The following is an 18,481-nucleotide window of genomic DNA, read 5'->3' as shown; positions in this document are numbered from 1 at the left end:
GTGCTTTGGCGAGTGCCTCTTTACTGAATGTGCTTTTTGTTGGTTTTAGTTTTTCTGTAGCATCCTCCTCCTTTCATCTTTTAGACTTTTGAATACATTTTTGAGAGTGTGACGTATTTCTTTTTTTTAAAAAAATAGCTTTAGGCATCCTGTATGTGTGACTTTTTTTTTTTTTAAACCTAAGGAAATTGTAAAGGATCTTGTCAAAGTTGAGTTCTTTGTGTTGATCTAAAGAGCTTCAGTTAAAAGCTTTTTGAAGTGTGTGGCAACTGCAGCAGCAATTTATATGGATGGGAGACCAGCTATATAATAAATAACTAGGTGCATATATATAACTTCTGAAAGCCTGCTATCTTGTCTATTAAATAACTTTTTTTTTTTTAATTAAAAAAAGCCTCTAATTAACCATGTGGTAATGTTGAGGTATGATTAAGGGAAGTTTCATTTGAACTAGAGTTCATTTATTTTCCAATGTGAACACAGTTTGACAACATACAATTTAACTCAATCTCTGAGCCGCGCTTTCTTCACGGCAGTAATATTATTACAGCTTAATGATAGAGCTGCTGGCTTACAGTTCACCTACCATGCAATTACAGAGCTTCCAGAGTGGCCTGTTCTCCTCCCTGCTCCACTGGCAAACTCCTGGGGGTGATGCCCCAGATGGTGCTGACGCTGCACAGTCATGGTTGCCTTCAGCATCCCATGGCAAAACATTTTAGGGAAGAGAGGTTTGTGTTCCTAAATTATTTCTGGAGGGAAGGATTGAGTACTCTACCTCTACAGTGTCAGGTTTTAACAGGGAATGCTGGAGTTCCAAAACTAACAGTGAAATCTCCCTCCACACCCTCCACCATCACCCCCTGTGACTGTGTCCTCAAGCTTTGCTTTGCTTTCTTCCGTCATAGAAGAAAAGTAGCATTTTCTAGAGAACTGGAAACAGTTGAAATGCATGCAGTTCAGCACTGTGAAATCTTAATACCATGCAACTACTATTTTAGATAGAAACTTGTTGATCTTTCAAAGGAAAAGAGCTCTTGGTCTATCCATTTTTGTGTACTGGCTCTTCCTGGTGTCACCAAGTGAGGTATGTGACAGCACTCCTTCCCTTCTGCTGTTAAAATCTTTGGATCATGGCATCGAGGAAGAAATTAATTAGAACTGAATAGCTTGTAAGCAGGAATGCTGTGTTGCAGGCTCTGTGTTGATCCAAGTAACTGGAGGGAGGAAGGAAATTAGAGTTTACAAAGTCCTTATTTGAATTCCACTACAGAAAAACATTAATTTTTCCACTCTTGCTCTCCACAGTTTCCATTAAATGTCCTCTTCTCTCCATGAATTGAAGGAAACTCAAGCTGTTAACTGGCTTGTAGGATGTTTTAATAGCATATCAGAGTTTGTCTCAAGCTAAATGAAGACTAAAATTTGGGAAGCAGACTCACCTTAGAAACAAAACAGATAGTAGCATTAACTCCTAAGAAAAGTAGGTTGATGTAATGAAAATTCTGCCTGGCTCTTAGCTACATCCATATGAACAGGACCATTTGATTGGTGACTTAATGTGTAACTCCAAAGGTGAAAAAACAAAGCAGATCTCTGACTGCACACGCACTTAATTTTCATTTTTGAGGTTTGGAGCTCTGCTGTGATAGAGATACAAAAGAAATCCTGGTTCTCAAGGTTTGGGGGCCTTTACACTAAAATTGCACATAACAAAGTTGACTCTATATTAGTCCTGAATAGTTTCTCCTTCTTTCCCTAAATAAATTAGTACAGTTTTGTTTCATTTCTTTTTCACATCTTTAAAGTTCCCTCGTGTCTTCTCTGTGCTGATATGGTAGTGACACATTTCTAAATTTGCTCATCTTGATCTCATTCAAAATTTACATGCTTCCTGAATAACAGCTCTCCTCACCTTACTCCTCATCCTTGTTCTTCCATGATCTGCTGTCCTTGTGCCATGGCTTAACCCCAGATGGGGAATGAGCCCCACTCAGCCTCTTGCTCACTCCCCCCCAGTCAGAAGGAGGTAAATCAGAAAAGTGACAAATTTTTTGGGCTGAGATAAATACATTTTAACAGGTAAAGCAAAGCCATAGATGCAAGCAAAGCACAACAAGGAATTCATTCACCACTTCCCACGGGCAGGGAGGTGTTCGGTCATCCCCAGGACAGCAGGGCTCCTTGGGACAACAACACCATCATTCTGAATGTTCCCCCCTTCCTTCTTCCCCCTAGTTTTTTTGGGGTCACTGTCCTGGCTGTGTTCCCTCCCAGTCCACTCGCTGGTGGGAGCACAAGTCCTGACTCTGTGTAATTACTGCTCAGCAGTAACAAAAACATCTCTGCATTCTCAACACTGTTTCCAGCACAAATCCAAATCATAGCCCCATATCAGCTACTACGAAGAAAATTAACTCTATCCCAGCCAAAACCAGCACAACTTGTTGGAGCAGCTGTTAGTACAATACCACCTTTCCCCCCATCTGGCAGACAGATGGGCTAATCCACAAAGAGCTACTATTTGTTCATGGATCAATTTTCAGAGTCTAAAGTGACAACCTTCCCAAAGATGCTGAACATGTCCATGCCTGGGCAACGTTCCACAAAACAAGAAAAGTCTTTCAAGACTTTTAAATATTCCTCTCTTTCTCGGAATAGGAAGAAAGACAGACCACAGTAATTTTTTTAAAATTAGGAGGTTGTTTTGTGCACCCACTTATGCAAGTGCCTCTGCATTTTTTATTTCTTTATATGTTTTTAAGAGAGAGAATATTACAAAAGGAAAAAGTACTTACTCTTCTCTCATAGACAGCAGCAACTGCAGTAGTTTAAGTATTTTACAATTTCAGCAAGAATTGTGCCATATCAGAAGACTGATTATGCTTGTTTGAATTGACCTATGATCTCTTCGATTTTTCAGTTTTCCTGCTGGCATTTCTGTCCTTAATTTAAATATCTGGGCTTTGTTGCCTGTTGAGTCACTATATAATGTAAAACATTTTTATTTATTTATTTTTTTAAAATTTTAGAGAAGTACAATTTGGGCTACAAGTACCCTTAGTCTTTCAGAGTTTAGTTACCAGTGGAATGTATGCTGTACTATATCTGACATTGCATAAACTGCATATAAATCATCATAAGAAAAAGCTCTATTGGAGGGCTGCTTGTTACTTTATGAACCCTATCTTTAAATCAATTGTAACAGAATGAAATATAAGTGAATAATGGTTTTCAGGTGTATATTTTGAGTGAGTTAAATAATGAGATTGTTTTCTTTGTTTCCTCAGACCTTGAGCTTCTCTTCCAAAAGAGAGTCAGTGGGATTCGTTCCCCTTGACCAACAATAAGCCAGACCAGTATCTGGGCTGCAGTCCATGTTGTTTTCCTCCACAGAGATGGTATCTCTCTTGTGAGCCCTGTGCATCATCCCAGGTAGGGCAGCCAATGCTTCACAGAGGATATTAACAGAGAGCCTGCAGATACTGTAAGTTGCTGGAAAGTGGGCCTGTAGGGCCACACTTTCACTTCACAGCATAGGATGTCACAAGGGCTGTAAGAGGTTTTGAGGGAGGAGTGGAATTGCTCTCCTGGCCCACGCGCTTTGTGTGCTTTTCACCTTTGTTCACCATCTGTCCTTGCTGGAGCTGACGTCTGCCATCTGAGCGCTGCCTCCCTCATGCTTAATTCTCTGAATAGATGCTTATGGCACCCTCAAAAAAAAAAAAAAAGCCCTCAGCAAACCAAAGACAATCGGGTGTCTTTGTGAGGCACACACTTCCCTGTCCCCATGGTGCTTTTGAGCGCACACCCTTCCGAACAGCCTTTTGTGTGCTCAGACCCCAGATGGCTGCCTGCAGTCACAGCCTTTAGCAGAAGAATCATATTCAAATTGTCTAATGGATAATAAACTGTACTGACTTTGCTTTTGATGTGAATGGATGTTTTCAAGTTGAAGAAACAAAAGATCTCCTGGGGAAAATTGCTGGAGATATGTATCGTTGTAAATCTTGAAGGGGGGTGCGGGGTAAAGCTGAATAAATTACAACTACTTATTGGGTTTGCTGAGGAAACAAGCACTGCAGAAGTTGACATATCATAGAATTAGTAGAATATTTCTTAGATCCTATTTTCTAGATTATTGCAGCTAAGCAACTAATACAGACTTGGTTTTGTATGTTCTGAATTCACATGGGCCATATTTGATACCTAGAATTCTTAGCAGTTTAATTGTACTGAAACAAAATGCTTTCAAGAAGACTTTGCAGTTGCTAGAATATTCCCAGAAATTTCCAGTGGCAATAACTGAAAACCTTTGAGGCTCTCTTCCCTCTCCTCTGCCCTTCAAATCAGGGAACAGAAAAATGTGATTAATCCTGAGAGTTTCAGATGGAGTTTCCTGAAGTTTCAGATGTTGGTAGTCAGTCTGAACAAAAAAAGAGTCCACACTGATATTAGTCAGACTTAAATGTTATCTTTGAGTAAGTATTACGGGGTTGGAAAACAAAGTTGTGGGGTTTTTTGTTTGGTTATTTCTTTCATTTGGTTGGGTTTTAACATGATGAAAAAATGTGTCAATGTAAAATTTTTTTAGCTCTCTGAAGCGTGTTGTTAATACATGTTTTTCTAACATCTAAACACTTTTTAACCTTTTTAGAAGTAGTAATTTTCACCAGGCTTTTTAACATAGGAGGTAAGATTATGAAGTAGTAAAACTCTTAGGTGTATCTGACATTCCCTTAATATTTTATACATATAGATAGATATATATATATATGAAAACCTATAAAATAAAGGATAAAACGAAGGTGAATGTTTGGAATGTGCTGAGTAACAGCAGTAATGTATTTTTATTGGGAGGATGTGAATAAATCTGTCTTTGATACAGCTTCCAAAACTTTTGGAAAATGCAGAATTTCTCTTCCAGAAGTAAAGCAGAATGCAGGATAAATTCTGGCTTTTCAAAGAGAACGATCTTTTTTGGACCTACTTCTTCATTTGTCTGATAGTTACATTTTGGAATCTTGTGGAAGTTACCCACCAAGCATTTTAGGAAAGCAGTTTTGAAACAAAAGCAGTCTTTTTCAGTTTCTGGGTGCTATGTATGAGAAATATAATATTATTACTTACATTTCCAGAAATACATAGTGGGGAAGTCTGGGTGACAGACCCACTCGTGTTAGCTCATGACAGGATTTGAAAGAACAGCTAATGTGCTGTGGTTTTACACACTCAAATTGCCTGTGGTCCAAAGTATGAACCTCCTGGCTTTCCACAAGTAATTATTTTGGGATGTATTCGGATTAAAAGAAAAAGACAGGAGAATGCAGTCACCTCTTGCTAACTATAGAGTCAAACCTTTTCCCGTGGGAGGCCACAAAGACCCATTCTCTCACAGTCCCAATGAACAAGTACCAATATTAGCAGAAACAGCAGTAACATCTAATCTGAATTTCCTTCACATGCGTTGCAGCTGAGCTGACCAAATGATCTGGGGGGTTGGGTCAGTCATGATTTAGTCTAAACCAAGCTGAGATGGTATTGATGCATCAAAGACACTTAAGTGAGCTAATGAGGATCCACTTGCACCCCAAACTCATTGTGTCACTGTCCTTTTGCAAAACATTATGGACAGCATCAGCAGTCTTGTGTACTGACTTGGTTTGAGGTGTTCCTGTGACAGCCATCATCCCAAACTCTATATCCATCTCTTTCAAATGGAAAATTTGTGTTTGAAATTCACCTTCCTATAGTTGCATGTGATTGTTGCAACATACTCCAGGCAGTGCAGCGTAGTAATACCACTTGAAAATTAAAGCCACTGCTGAAGATGATTACAATCATTACTGGAGTTCAAAGTGGAGACCACAGACTCTCATGATGTCAACCAGCCACCAGTCAGGTTCTGATGGGGTTTCTGGCATTGTAATGACTAAAAGGCTCTAATGTAGTTTTGAAGGAAGTTCTGAGAAAACTCCTGTATGTCCTGGACTGCAGCAGCCAGTAGAGGTACAGACTCTCTGGGCTTCCCAAACAGGAACCGCCTCCTCAGAGATCAGTCTCAGACAGAGGTTTCTGTGTTGCAATTTAACCACTGGAATTTGTCCTTTAGGTTGTGCAGGACCTTAAATAAGTAAGTAGAATGAGTTTGGGATTGGTTTTAGTACAGTAATAACTTTTGTCATTGTTTGTGAATTGATTATGTTGTATCTTCTGAGATGTCCCTTCCTTGTTTGCTGCTGGCACAGGCCAAAGAGTCATTACAGTGTTTAAGAAAAAACTCTTCCCTAAAAACCTTGGACTGTCTTGTTTCTCTGCTGGTGGAAACTTACAGTTGTCTATGTCCCACTAAATTTTACATGAGGGAATGACTTGAATACCAGCTCCACAGAGCAATCAGCTACTTTAGATAGTCCTTGAGACCACGAGCTCTGATGAAGATAACACTGAGGAAAAGGAAAGGGAACTTGAGCTGCTTTCTTCTTACCTGAGAGCATTGTGTTTGTGTAGTCTGATTTTTTTCCCCCTTATCTGATGTGTTTGGGGAAGAGACTTGACTGTGTTATAGGACATGAAGCACATACTAAGCTTCGGAAATACATCTGAGGCTGTGAATAGCTCTGGTTTTGGATAGGTGGACTTTTGACATTTTAAAATAGGCTGCTTTTGCATTCTTAAGTATTTCTGAATGTCATCCTTATTTCTCAAATGGGGTATGCAGGATCTTTATCCTCTGTTTAGAATCTTTGAACTAATGAAACATTTATGCAAGTGCTGACTTCCTAAACTCTGTGGGGTTTTGTCACTGTGGTTTTAGGGGGATGAACTCCAAGAAGGTAAATTCTAACCTCTGCCCAACGGCCTATGGAAGCACATCTCAGTCTCAGTAGCAAGTTGTCAGTTCATTAGGAGATGCACGTACTCTAGGTTCCTGGTTAATGGTTTTGGAAGGCTCCAAGGAGCGGTAAAGTCCAAATTCATGGCTTCTGGTGTATGGCCAGGTCAGAATGAAAAGCTTTGAAAGGCATGTGCTTCTGTGTTTCTCTGGATACTTTCATACAAATGTCCAGCATTCATGGAAGCAGAGATCTAGGACTGGAATACTCTTAAGGTTTAAACATCTTGAGTGGGAATTTTGTGGACTTTGGACAACTATAGCTAAGGTCACATGTTCTCCTGTGGATATTTAAAATATCCAAACCATGTAAAATATCCAAATATCTAAAACAAAGATTTTTATCATAATTCTCAGTGTTGGCTCCTCTGTAGGCATGATGACTTTAGTATTGCTGTACCTAAGAGGTCTGTTAGAAATAATATGGGTCCCTTAGGCACGATAAATGGAAAATACGATACAATGGAGCATAGTTCTTTACAATAGATAAATCTCAGTTGTATATTTGTGCTGTGTTACGGACTTGAAGGTGGGCTTTGTCCATACTGTCCATTCAGCTGATAACCTTTTCTTTGTGGCCTTGCTCAACTCTCCCCCTCTACCTTTACCTGGAACTTGCACAAAAAGATTTAGTTGATCTAAATCAACTTTCTTTTTCCTCATCTTTTTTTCTCAGCTGCACTTACTGTTTCATGGACAGCAGTGAACAGCTTTTACTCTCAACTGTCTGCCCAGCAATTCCAAGGTGATTAGAGAGGCAGAAGATTTCTCACCTGCCCCTCACCACCTAACCATGGTGTTTCCCAGTCAAGTACAATGTATATTATTCTTAAGATTTCCTTTCGGACTGTGATTTTTATTTTGTGAGGTAATTTCAAACCAGTGGAAGACTTCAGAGAATCTGAGTAATGCACAATGCTTATGATACAGCCTGGGTTCTGCCACCTGTGATGTGCAGTTCCAGAAACTACCAAATGGTTCATTTTGTTGGTTTTGTGTTACAGAGTTTATCTTTAAAGGTTCATAATGTTACACAAACATGCACCTCTTCCTCTCCTCCTCAGGTCTTGTGTGAGATCAGCTCAAAAGAACTGGCTGTATCTGTACCATGCTCAAAGTCTGTTTTAAAATTGTGTTAATATTTTAAAATGTGATTGTTTCCTATTCTTTTATGTTCTCATCTATATACAAATAGCATGTTGTAGCCCTCATTAATCAAAATGACACTTTCTACACCCTCAAGTGTTTTCACATTTGCACATGAAGTGTGTTCCCAAAACTCTGTGCTCCCTGATTGATCTCTGCTTTGTGCACTTTTCAGACCTATGTGTCTAAAGCTGGCTGAAAAGATACAAAGGTTGACTTCCAATGTGATTTCTTTAATCTTCGTTTGTAGAATTAGTATTACAAACCATGTAGAAGGTCTTTCCAAGTTTGCTTTTTGCATCGAGCTTGGCACAGGCACGAAGGACCACATCCCATCTTACGCTGGGAAACACACTGCTTGCTGCCAAAAGAAGTGTTAGGAGACTCTGCTGTTTTGGGAAAGTGTGTAAGAGAAATAAGGCTGTTAAAAACCGAGGAAAAGAAAGCAAAACATCCTCCAAGGCACAGACTTGGCCCACTGACTCTGTTCAGACATTGCTCATTCTAGGGCTCCTCTCCCCAGGGAGTGCCATGGAACAGATATTAGCTGCTGCTCACATGCAAGAAGAGGATTCAAATTCAGTAACTTGTCTGCTAGCAAGAGCACAGACGACTACTCATGTCAAGACTTCCATGTATGTGTATATATAAACCAGACAAAGACTGCCTGAGGGAATGGGAAGCAGTAGAAAGCCTTTTCTAGGCTAAAGAACTGTTGAGCATATAGAAAACTCCCATTCATCCTTTGTTTTCTATCTACTATACATCCCAAATGGCTGTGTATGCAGGGCCTGGAGAGGAACTGGAGTTTAGTGCTCTCTTCTAAAATATATTATAAGGGTTCAGGAGTGTCTGACCCCCGGAGGCACCTCTAGGTCTCCACAGAAGGGGTGCTGCCATTATCTGACACTTTGTGCCTACATGGCATGTGTGAAACACACAGCCGGTTTTACTGCAGCTCCTACTGAGGATTTCTTGACTGAAGACTCTCAAAGAATGTGCAGAATTTCCTCTCTATTTTTTTATGGTCTAAGCACGGGTATTTCTCTTGTCTGGCCCAGTTCTTTGCTAAAAGTCTGTCTGCAGACTTTAGTAAAAGAAATAAAAATAATGTAGAAATAGGTATCATAGTGAAAGCGCAGGGGAGGAAAGCTTTGCTCTCTCCATGCCCAGAAGCATAATGCATAGGTAGAACAGAATTTGAGGAAAACTACTTACTAATGTAAGTTCTTCACCTCTGTAAGTTTTTATTGTCTTGTCCTGGAAGAGACAGTCATTTTATGTCACCTTTATGGACTGGTCTAAGGTCTCTAAGAGTGGATAATCTAGTTTTTGGGGTAGGAATTTCGTAATGTGACGAGTAGCGGCATCTGACATTTCTTGCCTTGAGCATGGACCCAAGTGCTGTACGTGTGTGAGGGAAAACACAACATCTGTATGAACCTAGGCTGGTGTTCCCGGAGGGAGAGGGGGAGGTTGGTTTAGGGCCAGAGCTTATTAGGGTTAGAAAACCCTGATTTTTAGGTTGTTATTTACTGATATTAATGAGCAGTGATGGAAGTGTTCGCTTTTTGACTGTTCTGTAACCTGCACCGGTTTGACAGGACTTGCCTTGCCTGTAGCCTTGTAGAAGACTTGAAGCTCATCTAGAAGTGTGGGGTTGGTTTTGGCATCGAAAAGTGTAATTAGAGTTTCACCTGCATGTACGTGGCTTACAAAGACCAGTAATGCAATCCTCTCCTCTCCCCCTGCAAGCCCCCAAGAACGTATGTGCTTAGTTCTCATGTCAGTGCCCGATGCGCGGCACTAAGCCTGTGTGCCATCCCTGCCCGGCTCCCGCTCGGCTCTCCCTCGCAGACCATGAGACGCCAGCAGGGACTCTCTAGAAGGACTTCGGGCATTTCATTTGCCCGTCGCTTCCCCGGCAGAGCGGCACGCTGGAAGCTGCTGCTGTGCCTTCCTGGAGGTGCGAAGCCGCCGCTCGGTCCGCCCCGGTGACGGTGCGGGCAGGGACGGTGCGGGCAGTAGGCGATGAGGCGCTGCTAAGAAAGTTTGCCGGTGTCCGAGGGCGAGTTTCACGCGCGAGCAGCGGCGGGGGCAGTCGGGGGCTGCCGGGGGCGCCCGTCCCGGCCGCGCTGCGGGAGCGGGCGGGCGCTGTCGGGCTGCGCTCCGCGGGTGCCGGAGCTGCCGCCGCGCCGCGTCCGCGGGGGCCGGGCCGGACCGGGCTGGGGCGGGGGCGAAGGGGCGTCGCCATCTGCTGTTAATTCCCCGGTCATTGGATTAGTAACCCGCGGTGATGAGATCAGCGGGATCGGCTTTCGCGAGGGGGCTCGGCGCTCGCCGCGCTGCCCAGCTGCGCCGGCTCTCGCATGAGGCGGCGGCGGGCGGCCCAGGGGGAGGCAGCGCGCACAAAGCCCGGTAGCCGCCGCAGGCCGCCGCCCCCGGGCTCCGGGCGGGGCTCCCGGGCGGCCCGGCCGAGCCGAGCGCAGCCCAGCCGAGCCCAGCGCAGCCCAGCCGAGCCCAGCCGAGCCCCGCAGCCCCCCGGGCGCGGTCCGGGCCGCGGCGCCTCCCGGCTCCTCCCGCCTCCCTCCCCGGGGCAGCGGCTCGTCCCGGCGCCCGCGGGAAGGCGGCGGCTGGATCAGCCTCTCCCGGGCGCGGGGCACACGCGCTCCGGCGGGCGGGGAGACGGGGGGCTTCCGAGTTTGTTTACTTGGGATCCGCGTCTCTTTTCCCCGGGATTCCCTTTTCTGCCGGCGTAGCGGATCGGCGGCGGTGCTGTGCCGGGGGTTTATGGTAAGTTTGCGGTGGGTGAATTCTTCAGTTCGTGGGAATTCTGTGTTTTGTTGGACCGTGTGTGGAGACGCGTTTGTGGTTTGTTTTTTTTTTAAAAAAAACATTGCTGGTTTTCAAGCTGGTGTGTAGAGAAATACACTTGTGCACCGTTTTCTGGTTTATAACGAAATGGTTTACAGTACAAATTAGTTTCCTGAGCTACATATTAGAATTCTTTCTAGATGTTGAATGACTAGAGATTTACGTTTCTTGTGAGCTGAATTAATCTAACTTCGCGCTGGCGAAAGCAAAACCTCTTGCCTAACGATTGCCACAAGCTAATGTTTTACAGTGGTTACTTGATGCTTTTTCAGGCAGTAAAAATCAGACCTCAGTTCAACTTAGACGGATCTGAAATACTAAATTGTCCTCTCCGTACGAGTAAGAGGCAAGCTGAACCTTTGTCAAGACAAGCCTGAATTTGTATGCGAGACTTGTGTTTCAACAAAGGGAGGTATTGACTGAATTTGCCCTCACGTTAGTTGTGAGAACTCCGAGCCAGGCAGTGGGGTTTGCTGTCTCTGGTAGGAAGCTGTTCCTGCAGAACCACCAAGGGCAGGGGAGCTGAACGCTGCCCTCGCAGCCTCATTCATTCCTGGAGAGGCTTCGGCGTTGATGTGGCAGCGTCCGTGCTGGCAGCGGATCATATTTATTTCTTTGTGCCCAGGACTTAGAGTGTAGACTGCTACAGGGTGGGAAATGTCCTATATAGAGAGATGGCCAGCTACCACTTCAGCCGCTGGTTTGTTGTAGACTACAGCCCTTCGATGTTTAAGTCATACCTGCTATTTTCACAGTCCTCTGTTTGCCTTCCGGTGACAGAAGCAATCCCTGATAAGATATCTCTATGTTGCAAAAGAGCTTATCAGGAGAAAAAATAGCGCCATAGAGTTACTCTTGATGCTTATGGCTGAAACTGGCCTGACTTGTGCAGGGTATCTCGAAGGATGCTACATTTTTAATGTTGTTTCTGTAACTAAAGGAGCGCGTCAGGGACGTGAATATCAAATTGCTGTGAGATTATTTGGTGCTGCTGACAGAGAAATGCCAGATACCCTATGTTCTCTTAACAACAAGCGGAAGTTTTATAACTGGCCTTAGTCATGTAAGTCTGGTTTCCTTGGTAGCTAATGTGCCTCATTGTCTTGCTGCTGACTCTGGATGTCCTTGGATGACCGTCCTGTGCCTCAGTGTCCCTGCCAGGGCTGAAGGGACGCCCGGTACTTCTCTGCATCACAAGGATGATAAAACTTCACAGTTCTGCGCCTTGCTGAGGCCCTCATGTGGGTGTTGCTCTGGAAGTACATACTGGTGCTGGTAGGCTCGGAGAGCCCTGTGTTCACACCCATGCCATCCTGCCAGTGTGTTTGTCTTTGCAAATGTCTCTGCAGCCAGATTTGAAACACCGGGCTTCCTGCTCAACAGGCTTTGGGGCTCGGGAATAACAAAGCAGTGCCACCTTTTTGCCAGGAACTTTTCAGAGTTGTGAGATTTTTTTTTTTTTTTTTAATTAATAGAAGAATGAAAACCCACAGGAGAATTAATAATCAGATATCTTGTTTTTTGAGACAATCAGAATTTTGGATTTTTGGTTTGACCAAATTACAGTCATCTTTATGAGTCGTGTTTGTGCAGCATAGGAATTCCTGAACGATGGGCCATCTCTCCGGTGACTCCACAAGCAGCAGCTCATTAACTTGTCAGGCTTCATTGTTGCTGTGTAAACTCCCGTAATGGATTTTCCATGTACCAAGAAAAATTCAAGGAAGCTATTCTTGTCTCATTTTCCTTCACAATCACTGTTTGCTCCTCTTCTGTGTATAGGACACTGACCTCTTCTTGGGGGGAAGGAAGATAATTTTCATAGTGGCACTTGATGCCATATTACAGGACTCCATCTGATGGTTACTTTGAGTTGGCTTCTTTTAATTGAGACAGCTGGAGAGTTTTCCTTTGAGGAGCTGTTTTGCCTACACGTTTTAAACACAAGGAGAGCAATTGAGGAAGAAGGCATTGCATGGTTTTCTGAGATGTTAATTGTTAAAAATACTTGGCTATACTGAAGAGCAACATCATGCTAGATACTCAACTGTCCCATCCCCATAATTCTGCATGTCCAAGAAGTGGCAGGTAGAAAGAGGGATGCCTGTACCAGATTCAAGGTCTGTAAGCCATGCTGTGTTTTAGCTGTCTGTTCTCTTTAGCCTCCTTGGCTGCTCACTGCTGCTGCACTGACACCCTCTACTCGATTCTTTTTGAGCTGGGGCAACATCACTTCAGTGCAAATTTGAGGCCCTCAAAGTGGTAAATCCCAGGCTGGTAAATCTCAGGTTGAATAATGGTAATGCAGAGTGTCCTTGATACTCACTTCTATTTCCACCACCAGTTAGCGAGGATAAATGCACTCTTCTTAATAGAATATCCGTGTAAAGGAAACCTAGATGTGTCTTCTTCTTAGCAATCCTCCCAGGGTGGAGGATGGATGTAAATATTGCTGGACTCGATAAATCCTGAAGACCAAAATGAGACTGATGGCAGAGAGGAGTGGAGGCTGGTGCCTGCCTTCCTGATGCCATCCAGGGAGCAAACCTGGACTTGTGGCTCCAGTGATGAAGGGCTCCATGCTGGCAAAACTCTGTTTAGACAGACACAGTGAACTTGGTGTAGTCTCCCTGAGCTCTGTCAATGAGTGTGCAACTGGAGGCTAGTGGAGATACACGCATGTTGTCCTGGCAATTTAAGCTATTTATTAAGCCAGTATAGATCCGTTTCCTCTGATGAAGAAATTGCTTAAACCTGCCCACTGAACAGCTAACCAGTTTTGGAAGTTGAAACTCTATGTAAAGTTGCTGCGTAGCTAAATATTTGCTAATAATTCTAGAAGTTATTGTTGTTGGACTTACTGTTTGAAAATAAACATGTGCTGTGGGTTGAAACTTGCCAGACCAGATAGCTACCTCGCCCACACTTATTTTTCATGGCGTTGTGTACATGGTAGTGAATCTGCGTCACTCCCTGCAGCACACACAGCCTTCAGGCCTGACTTTAAGCTGTCTTTGTAACGTGTAACTCTGTTAGCTGACATGCATTTGTGCTGTAGGATAAGATGTTAATGCATCACGTGCTTCCAGGAAGAGCAGTTCATGTCTTCAGACTTCTTTAACTTCAGTCGACTTATGCTCAGATTGTTTGTGGGGGTTGGTTGTTTGGAGCATTTTGCTTACTTGCTTTGTAAAGGTGCATGTGCATCATTAATACTGGTGCTAGACTGCAAATACACTAGGGAGTGCTCCTCCAAAAGGGCTGAATACGGAGTTTACTGATAAGTTTCTCAAAAAACAACAGTTGTTTGTTATTTTGTTACAGTGTCCAAGCTAGTGTTGCTTGAAGACAGCAGTGCAGTGTGCTTGACCTGGGCTCTCTCAAGGGTTAAAGTATTTGAAATGATGGGTACTGTCTGAATCCCATTTTCAGGTGACTGTCTGGAATGATGTCAGGAAATGCCTCTCCTTTGCCTCAGCTGCTCGTACAGCTCCACAGCCCACAGTCCTTCCGATCGGATGGTGACAAAATTAGGTTGGGGAGGGGGTGTTTGGAAAACTGACAGTATAATCGGTAGCATTCACAACCTATCAAGGAAAAATCCTTGCCCTGAAGAGATTTAATGTGAAAGCAAAGCTTAAAGAGAACAGTGTGCCCCAGTAGCCTTGGTGGCAGTGTGGAAAAATGCATCAAAGAGGAGAGCAAGAAAATGTGGCTTATGTTTTGGGAGCCGTGCTGATTGAGAGAGCAGGGCTCACAGGGTACCACGACTTTGGGTTAAGAACTGCAGTTGCAATTTGACTGTCAATAATTGATTAAAGCTTGATGGCTCTATTTTGTCTACCTCTGTTCTGTTAGAGGGCGCCTGCCCATCAGGAGTACTGTGTAGAGCTCACTGCTTCCCTTCCTTTGGCTCCTTTTCCACTAAAAATGGAGTAGTGTCAGGTACTAGCCTGTTGAAATGTACATGTGTGTAAATTTATGTTTTTTGGGGGGTGTCTTTTTTAAGTGGATGTCACTTTTGCCTCAGAGGCTGTGGTGCAGCACCTAATTTCTGTAGCAATTGAAATGCAGAAATTTAACATGCTTTGCTGTGGTTTGACCATGGCAGTGAAGGACACATTGTTTCCTTCTTTAAGGAAGAAGAGGTGAGGTGAGGTGAGGTGCCTGGGCTAAAACACAGGTGTTCTGTGACCTAAATCTGTTCATACTGAAGCCATTTGAACTTAGACCAATGCTGAGCAGTATTCTCTATAATTTTTTGCTTCTCTATGCTTATTTCGTGTATCTTTGGATTGAACATCATGGGGTAATCCTGCTCATGGCTGGTGTCAGATGACAGGTTTTATTGTGTTGCACTGCAGAGTGTAGGTGACTTAGCAACTTTATCTTCGAGGATTTGTCAGAGGCTGAAGCGACAAGTAAGCTTTGGTGTGCAGCATGAAGCTCAGCAATGTATGAGATCCGTCTTGGAGCTGATTGCAAGCTAATGCTTTCAGAGCCATACAGCAGACTCCTTAGTTGAGTTTGCTCTCTTCATTTAAAGACACACTTCCAAAAGCTTGTTCTTACATTGCCTTTCTCACTCTACTCTTTTGCCAAAGTCTGGTGTGCACTTGTCTGCTCTTGTGCCTTTCTGTGGTAACAACTCCTGAAGAAGATTTTGCAAAGAGATTCTGAGAGAGAAGAAAGATTTGGTCATATTTACACTGTCTTGTCAGAAGAGTGAGGATTTCCCTCCTACAGAAACAGGTCCATGCTTTGGGACCTAACCATGGTCTGGATTGCAGTTCAGCTCCTGAAACCTCCCCTTGCTGGGATGGGGAGCTGCTGAGTGAACTTCTTGTAAAGTGGCTGGACATCCTGGGATTCCTTTTGTCTGCAGGCAGCAGGAGGGACTGTTGGCTGCTGACTTTGCTGTTGTATTTCTTCAGCATACCTGAATATGGCCCAGCTCTGTGTAAGAGGGGAAAGTGAGGCCTGTACCTAGAGACCATTCAAGCTCTCTCTACACCTGGTAGCAGCAGCAACAGCCTCATGTAGCCTTGGCTGGAAAAGGTGTTTCTTGAATGTTTCTTGAATGTTTAAAAATCAACCTGCTTAGAATTGCTTTTTTCATGTGAGAGCGCTTGCATGGCTTTAGACATGGACAAAAGTGAGATTTTTCAAATCTGATGAAAGGTTTAGGTACTCAGTTGTCATTTAATTTTAACTACTTTTCCTCCATCTCTTCTTCAAATGAATGCAGAAACAAATTGCCTCTATTAAAAGGATAGATTTTTTTTTTTTCATTACATGTTGGAGGTCATAATTTTAAAAGAAAACCTTGTTGCATAAAGTATTTACATCACAGCTACATTTTATACTGAGAATGGGCTGTCCACAGAAATCACTAAATGTGGATTGTAGGCACAGTCATGATCTGTGTACTGGGTTTTTTGTTTTTCTCTAAGAATATTCTAACAAATAGTTTTGTAAGGGAAAGGTGAAAATGACTTGAAAGAAAGTTGGCTGCTGTCTTTGAAAAGTGAACTAATTCTCAAAAATCTTTAGCTTATTTCCTAATTATTTCATGATAGAAGCCACACAAAATTAAACAATAAATGCACTATGTTGTCAACAAAAGGACTGTGTTACTTGACAGGAGAGAAAATGCCACGACAGTCAAATTTTTGTATAGCCAAGGAAATAGTTGGTTTAAGTGGTAAATAAAGGGAATTTTGAACATTGAGCTTTAAATATTTTCTAAGTTACTAGCAAAATTATAAAAGGTTTCTTGTTTTGAGAATTACTTTAAAGGTAGTTTGGACGCACAGAGTAATCTGGGAGCCAGTACCGGTACTTTTGAAACTTTGTTTTCCAGTTTAAATGTTTTAGACTCCATTTCCAAAATAAGCTCTGCTCTGTTCCTCACCAAAGGTTGTCATGTGCTTTTGACTGCAGAACTGTAGTGTTATGAAGTGAATAGTTGCTTCAAAATAAAGTTTAATTTGTTTGTACTTATGTTCTCTGCTCAGTGATGTCATTGCATTTAATTCTGTAGTATGTCCTGTGTTTGATTTCATTTCTGTGAATTGTTGGCTGAAGTTATAAATGATCCTAAAATTCAGTATAGCTCAAGTGGGGATTTATGAGTTAAAATTGGAGCCTGGTCCTTATGGCATTCTTTGTGTTATTTTCTGGCTGAGACACTTGGTTGAGGTTAAAAAAACCTCATTAAAATTATATTTTAACGACTCCATTTGTTTGGTTATCTTGAAAGTTTATACTAATTTAACTTGTAAAGGTGTACTTGCAGATATTTTTGTCTGATTTGTGTAACATATTTGCATGGGGAATTGAGTATCTGTTCCTTGTGGCTTATCACTACTCTACTTGGATTTACATTGAGGATCTCAGTGAGTGATATGAGCTCATGCTGAACTCTTTCAAAGACTGAGAATATTTTGAGGCTCCAGCTAATTCACTTGGGCAGGGCCATTATTTCATCCTTTGCCCAGGAAAGAAGGAGCCAGCAGTGAGTGCACCTCTGGGCAGGTGTTAAACCTGAGACTATTGAGAAATTAAATTCTGACCTTTGATGTTTTCATCCCGTGCTTGTGGAGTGCAGGTGGTTATTTTGGGGGTCTGACCCCACAAGGAGGTTTAGGTGCATTATGTCATCGTTCTTTCAAAAACTGTGATGCAGCATAAAGAAGTCAAAATGCTCTTTTCCTCGTTGCTGTTGAAAACTGTTGTCAGGCATTTCAGAGATGACAGAAGTTGTTTGAAGTAAAGACGATGACACATCAAAGTGTATAAAAGACAGGAACATTGCCACCCTGACCTCGTTTTGACTGCGTTGCTGCACATTAGTGTTAAATCTGGTTTGTGCCAGCACCTGACTGTCCCTGCATTTCAGTACCATCAGTCTCTGATGCTGTTAACATCTGGGTAATTCTGTGATATTCTCACTTCTAATTCAGAGTGTACCGATCATTCACGAAATATTTATACAGTCCTTTGGTTTTGATGTTTGAAGACAAAAAGGGTGGGATTTCTATTATCTCTTGTAATCAAAGGCAAATAATGCATTGAAGCTTTTTGATCATTTAAAATATTATAACATAAAATAAAGGAATGCCTTTGTACTTTGGTCAGTGCTGATGTAACTGTTTCCAGTAGTCTAGAAAACCTTACACACAGTTCATTGATGGCTTGTTTAGACTAAGATGCAGCGTTGTAAGTGCAATGATTGTCTACCAAAGACGCAAGAATGTGCTCAGGAAGGATTTGTTACAACATGTGTGGTATCTTATCCTTTGAGGTTTAAATAGAACGAGATATATTAAACAAGCATGAGCATGAGGCCTGGAATATGTACTCGTTGTTTTTAAGTTTTTTGGTGTTCATTTTAATGGTATTTGAAGCAAAATGTGTGGGTGGAGAGATGGAAGAGAGGCTCGCCTGTGAGATCTCTCCCTTGATAGCCATGTGTTGGAGTGTGGATGTAGCAGGAACAGGGAAAGAGGGGAACATTCAGCAGCACGAGTTCTTGATGGTGCACCTGGAGAAAAGGTGATTAAT

At 42.7% G+C, this 18,481-nt stretch overlaps 1 protein-coding gene across 5 annotated transcripts in view; it reads left to right on the top strand.

The window, feature by feature from the left end:
- SPSB4 (splA/ryanodine receptor domain and SOCS box containing 4) overlaps positions 1-18,481 on the top strand; it is a 162,230-nt gene that overhangs the window by 66,766 nt on the left and 76,983 nt on the right. For 3 of the 5 annotated variants that reach the window (XM_017825541.1, XM_017825540.1, XM_017825539.1), the window contains exon 2: positions 3,291-3,435. The exons of 1 other annotated variant lie outside the window; for it this stretch is intronic. The gene's annotated coding sequence lies outside the window, so the exon portion shown is untranslated. Of the gene's footprint in view, positions 1-3,290; positions 3,436-10,765; positions 10,835-18,481 lie in introns of those variants that run through there. One more of the 5 variants, XM_017825544.1, reaches the window with a different exon arrangement.

Source organism: Lepidothrix coronata, unplaced genomic scaffold (assembly GCF_001604755.1).
Source record: "Lepidothrix coronata isolate B3197 unplaced genomic scaffold, Lepidothrix_coronata-1.0 Scaffold120, whole genome shotgun sequence".
Taxonomy (NCBI): Eukaryota; Metazoa; Chordata; class Aves; order Passeriformes; family Pipridae; genus Lepidothrix; species Lepidothrix coronata.
This window is presented reverse-complemented; position numbering and strand designations above follow the sequence as displayed.